Below are 6,652 nucleotides of genomic sequence, written 5' to 3' on the forward strand. Positions count from 1 at the left end.
GCCTATAGTCCCAGCTACTAGGGAGGCTGAGGCAGGAGAATTGCTTGAACCCAGAAGGCGGAGGTTGCAATGAGCCAAGATCACCCCATTGTACTACAGCCTGGGTGACAGAACGAGACTCCATCTCAAAAAAAAAAAAAAAGAAAAGAAAAGAAATTGAATTCCCATACTTAATACACGTTAAAGCATTTATTTTCATGTAGTTTCTTCTCTCATTTATTTCATACTCAGTCTTGACTTTACATGCTTTATATATATACTTATATAATATATATAAGCATTTATTTGCATATTGTTTTTAAATTTTATTTTCATGATCACTTTTGATATTTTTGAGGTGTGCCCAAGGCTTAAATCGCATTTGTTTTTGAAGTCTCAACTGGGTTGAGTCTAGGACTGCCATGTAGCTCAGACAATCCACTTATGGTCAGGCCTGTGAAACAGCAGGATGCTCATTGACTTTGGGCTGAAAGCCTGAGATGGAGGCTTAGCTCTATTGCTTACAAGCTATGTGACCTGGGACAAGACTAAAGTTGTCAGATTTAGCAAATAAAAATACAGACACCCAGTTACATTTGAATTTCAGATAAACAATTATATATTGTTTAATGATATATTGTTTAATGAAAAACAATGATATTAAACAATGACCAGATAAACAATGAATATATTTTTTGTGTAAACATATCCCAAATATTATATGGGACATACTTATAGTAAAAAAAGTTATTTTATCTGAAATTAAAATTTATCTGTGAGAGTTTTCAAGGGAATCATATTTAATTCTCACAACGCCCCCTTCTGCCCTTTCCCATTTTTGTCATGAAGTGACTTAGCCCAAGGTCATCCAGCTAGAAAATTATTAAGCTGGGATTTGAACTTGGGTGCATCAACTGTAGCATGCTTTGCTACTGGAACTCAAGACAGATATGCAGTGACCTACTTTTTTTTTTGAGACAGAGTCTCACTCTGAGGCCAGGCTACAGTGAGTACAGTGGCGCTATCTCAGTTCGCTGCAACCTCTGCCGCCCGGGTTCAAGTGATTCTCCTGCCTCACCTCCCGGGTAGTTGGGGTTACAGGCGCCTGCCACCGTGCCCAGCTGATTTTTGTAGTTTTAGTAGAGACGGGGTTTCACCATCTTGGCCAGGCTGGTCTTGAACTGCTGACCTCATGATCCACCTGCCTCAGCCTCCCAAAGTGCTGGGATTACAGGCATGAGCCACTGCACCTGGCCTGGCAGTGACCTACTTAATGATAGCCTGGGAGCCATGAGCTAACTTGGTAAGAACAGAAGCTTTCATGGACTGAGACAGACTTTTGAATAGGAGCTAGAGAATTCGATTTGAAAGTGTTTCTATGACCCTGTCTGTGTTAGTTTCCTGTTTCTGCCCTAATAAATGGCCACATATTTAGTGCCTTAACACAAATTTATCTTGCTGCCTCTGGAGGTCAGAAGTCTGAAATGGTCCAGGTGTCAGCAGAGCTGTGTTCCTTGTGGAGGCTCTAGGAGAGAATCTGCCTCTTGCCTTTTCCAGCTTCTTCAGGCTTGCGGCATGTCTTGGCTCAGAGCCACACACTCTGACCTCCGCTTCCATGAGCACATCTCCCTCTCTGACGCTGACCCTTCTGCCACTCTCTTGTAACAACCCTTGTGATTACATGGGGCCCACTGGATAATCCTGGATCATCTCTGAATCTCAAGATCCTTAATCACATCTGCAAAATCCTTTTTGCCTGGTAAGGTAACATATTTACAGTTTCCGGCGATTAGGAGGTGGACATCTGTGGTGGAGCCGTTATTCTGCCTATCACACTAAGAGAAATGATCTAGTTGACTTGAGTGTCCCAGGCCTTAACTATAATCCCTTTCATCTGTATAGTTCTCACACACATTCTTTTTTCCACCTTTCGTCCATCCTGGAAAGTAGATGAAGGCTGTGCTGAGCCCATTCTGTGAGGAAGGAAGATGAAACTCAGAGCGGAGGCCTCGTGCTGTGCGACACAGTTAAAAAGAGACTCAGGCCCGGGGCTTTTGATTCAGCACCTGCCCCCGCAGTTCCCAGCCATGCATCACTAGAACACTATTCTCACCGGTGGAGCAGGACAATTCCTCAGCTACCCCCATAATTTAGGAAGGAGTCCCCAAGGTGAACCAGCTCCCTCAGCCCTGAATCTGCCCTCAGAAGGCGGCCTTCTGCTCAGAACGAGGATGGAGGGGTGCAGGCAGAGAACCGTTTTTTTGGTGGAGGTCCATGGGACAGAGCCCAGAACTCACTGTCCATCCATCTTGGGCGTGTCCTCTCCAGCCGCCCAGGCTGACTAGACCAGCGCAGGAACTCCTGCATGCTCAGAGGGAGCCTTGATTCTTAGAACTGTCTTCCTATAGCAGTCCTCTTAGGAGCATGTTGCTGTGATGTGTGGTTCTGCCCGTGGGTGCTGCTGCATGGGAGGAGCCAGCTCTCTCCCTGCCCCACAGATCACGGAAGGCAGCCACCATGGGCCACTGACGCTCCTGCAGGCTCCCCACACCCATCCATTAGGATGGCACATATGTGCCAGCCAGGAATGGGGGACACAGCCATGAATCCGAGACAGGCTCCTGCACCTCTGGAACTTGTGCTGTAGCAGGGCAGACAGATCCCACAGAAGTGTATGTGTAGGGGTTCTGAGGATGACAAATAGGATGAGGCTCAAGAAGGTGACTGTGACCATGTGAGACAGGCACTGTCCCTACTCTTTATCACTCTATTTTTGTTTCTTTGGGATTTTTTGAAACAGGGTCTCGTTCTGTCACTCAGGCTGGAGTGCAGTGGTGTAATCATAGCTTACTGCAGCCTTGATCTCCCGGGCTCCAAGCAATCCTCCTGCTTCAGCCTCCTGAGTAACTAGGACTCCAGACACGCACCACCACCACACCCGGCTAATTTAAACAATTTTTATTTTCAGTAGAGGTGGGGTTTCACTATGTGGCCCAGGCTGGTCTCAAACTTCTGGGCTCAAATGATCCTTCTGCTCTGACCTTCCAAAGTGCTGGGATTGCACATGTGAGCCACCATGCCTAGTTGGCTGTCCCCACTCTAAAGCAGACAGCCCAAGTGGGGGCAAAGTTGAGAAGCAAACACACACTTTACTCCAAAGCCTCTGAAAATCCTCCCTTGTGTCCTTCCTAAGAAGCGTCTCAGAGTCTCTGTGTCATCCCTGAAGCTGAAGTCAGTCCATTCTGGGAGCAGAGTCCAGCTGCATCCTGTGTTTTGGGCTAAGAAGAATGCAAGATTCCTGCTGAGTGTGAGCTGAGCAAGGTTGTAGTAAGGAGGGCAGTGATGTGATGAATCGTTTAAGGGATGCAGCTGCCAGATGTGAGTGGGTGAGGGCAGATGTGAGGGGCATGAGCCAGCTATGTGTGGGGGTGGCCAGACCTGGTGGCAGGGGGGGCATAATGGAAACAATAGGGGAGCAGGCCAGGTGGGTATGCGGAAGTGAGACAGAGTGGTAGGATGAACCGGGAGGGGGTCCAGATGTGAGGGGCTGGAGAACGGATGACCCCCAGCCTCAGTCTTTAGGAGGGTTGCTGTCCCTGGGAAATAGATGATGCAGTCTGTGGAGGAAATGCGCTTTCTATTTAGGGAGGCTGTTTAGGAGTAGCTGACGACATGCCCAGCACCTGGATGGGTGGAAATAAACAGAGACATGAAGCAATAATTTATGCTGTGTCCTCTGTCAACCTAGCCACCACCTCCTCCTCCCTGGGCTCCAGGAAGTTGCTCAGAGTTGTGGAGCTGGGAGGAGACTGCGGGAGCTATGCTGGTGAAGTGATGCTGTCATCTGAGCTTGTGCCTTACACACTGCGCTTTTTTTTTTTAGACAGAGTCTTGCTCTGTCACCCTAGGCTGGAGTGCAGTAGTGCAATCACAGCTCACTGCAGCCTCGACCTCCCAGTCGAGGTGCACTCCATCCACCTCACTCTCTTGCACAGCTAGGACCACAAGTGTGTGACATGACATCTGACTAATTTTTAGAATGTTTTTTGTAGAGACAGGGTCTCACTATGTTGCCCAGGCTGGTCTCAAACTCCTGGGCTCAAGTGATCCTCCTGCCTCAGCCTCCAGAATTGTTGGGTTATTGACACAAGCCATCATGCCCAGCCCCCTCCAGGCCTTTGTACCTTCTGTGTCCTTACCTGGAGTACCTGCCCCTTGAACTACCCATTGAACTCTTTATTTAGTGGCCCACCTCCTCTAAGAAGGCCCCCCTCATATCCAGTCTGTGGTTCCTAAATTGCAGCTAATTACTACCCCATGAGCTCACACATTAGAGTTGGAAATCTACTTTCAAATGACCCCACTTCGTGTCTAAAAGATTCCTAGGTTTGATTGGACTCTGAGCTCCTAGAGGGCAAAAGGAAATGTTTCTTATTTTCTTCCATATCTTACAGAGCTTCTGGGACAGCCACAGAGGTAAGCCATTCCTGTCTCCCTTCAAGAAAGAACTTGCTATTCACCCACAAGGAGGGCAGTTAGCTTACAGCTTCTAACAAACATACTTTGCCCAGAGGAGACGGTAGGTTGGCCAAGACTTTGTTAGATCTGCGGCACAATCTGAGGCTCTCCCAGCCCTTTCCTGCTTCCTCTCCTTCACTGGCCTTGCCACTACCCCCTCTCCCCACAATAAACCTCTTGCACTCCTATGTTCACCTCAGTGCTTGCTTCCTGGAGGACCCACATGGCACAGCACCCGGCCTGCTGGATCATAAGTGCTCAGTTGTGAAGTAAACGGAACTGGGGATTCTCTAGAGGGTAGAGGGAAGCCGGAGCCTGGACCTCGGAGATCAGGAGAAGAGGGGCTGTCCACGGAGGATGCCTCAGTCATAACAAGAGCAAGGTCTAGAGCAGTGTGAAGAAGGGGCCATGCCCCTGGGGCAGGACCCAGCAATGGGGAACACACAGGGAGCTCAGGGATTCACCAGCCCTGCTGGCCTCCTCTCTAGCTCCTCTGCTGTCTGGGGCAGCTGTTGCAAACTCAGAAATGTCCCAGGAGACAGGGTCCAAAGAGCCCTGGCCTTGGACTTTTGAAAACCAGGTTCAATTTGTGCTTCCCGCTAGTCAGGTGACATTACACTCTTCTCTCTGGAGCTCAGTTTCTCCATCTGTAAAATGGGCTTATAATGTGTCCCCTCCCTTCACCCCCAGCATGATTTTGAGAATTGACTGAGAAGATACTACAGTTTATGGAGGGCACCCTGTTGCATAGTTTAAATGCACACTCAGGCCAGGTGAGGAGGCTCACGCTTGTAATCCCAACACTTTGAGAAGCCAAGGTGGGAGGATCGCTTGAGCACAGCAGTTCAAGACCAGCCTGGACAACATAGCAAGACCATGTCTCTACAAAAAGTTCAAAAATTAGCTGGGTGCAGTGGCACATGCCTGTAGTCCCAGCTACTTGGAAGGCTGAGGCAGCAGGATCATTTGAGCTCAGGAGTTTGAAGCTGCAGTGAGCTGTGACTGTGCCACTGCACTCCAACCTGGGCAACAGAGTGAGATACTCTCTAAGAAAAATAAATACGTACATATTCATTTAACCCTTGCAGTGGCCTTGTGAGGGCAGCATTATGACCACCATTTTATGTATGTATATATGGATGGATGGATGGATGGATGAGATGGAGGTCTCGCTTTGTTGCCCAGGCTGGAGTGCAGTGGTGCAATCAGAGCTCACTGCAGCCTGGACCTCCTGGGCTCAAGCAATCTTCCTGCCTCAGCCTCCAGAATAGCTAAGACTACAGGTGTGGGCCACCAAAGTTGGCTAATTAAAAAAAACTTTTTAGGCAGGGCATGGTGGCTCACGCCTGTAATCCCAGCACTTTGGGAGGCCGAGGCGGGCGGATCACGAGGTCAGGAGTTCGAGACCAGCCTGACCAACTGGTGAAACCCCGTCTCTACTAAAAATACAAAAATTAGCCAGGTGTGGTGGCACACGCCTGTAATCCCACCTACTCAGGAGAACACATAGCTAGCAAGCCGGCATAGGTGGGATTAGAACCTAAATCTGTCTGGTTCTAGAACCCCTTCACTATTTGAGGTACAATTTACTGCGAGACTACTGGCACTAAACTTTGGGTTGGGGGCGGGGCCTGAGGTAGCTCCTGCTCTCATACATTCTGAGAGAGTTTGACAATAGGCAACTACATACAAAAAAAAAAAAAACTCCAGAATGCTTCAGGGCTCTAGAAGGGAAAAAAGCGGGTGCGTTTATAAACTTAAAATCATCAGAGGCAGCATCTGCAAGGACTGTGAGAATGCCCCAAGTCGGGGCAAAAGTTTTGGCTGTTCGGGGAAGTGATGAAAGGCCAAAGTGGCTGCAGCGACGTGGACCCGGGAGGTCATCAGGCGCGTTGGTGCGAGTGGGGGAGGGCAGCCACGGACACCTGAAACCCACGGTACGCCACGCAAGGGGTTTCAGCACGTCCTGAAAGGCCCGATACCCCCGGACCGCTGTGAGAGGGGCAGAGGGAGGTCCTTCGACAGGACGTGGCCTTAGTCGAGGAAGGTGGGAAGCAGGGGCTGGCACCTGCGACGCCCCATCCGCCCCCCGTGGCCTAGCAGCAGGGCGGGGCGAGGCGGGTCACGCACCCCTACCAGCCAGCCGCTCCCACCC

This window comes from Trachypithecus francoisi, unplaced genomic scaffold (genome assembly GCF_009764315.1).
Source record: "Trachypithecus francoisi isolate TF-2019V2 unplaced genomic scaffold, Tfra_2.0 Lachesis_group20, whole genome shotgun sequence".
Lineage (NCBI taxonomy): Eukaryota > Metazoa > Chordata > Mammalia > Primates > Cercopithecidae > Trachypithecus > Trachypithecus francoisi.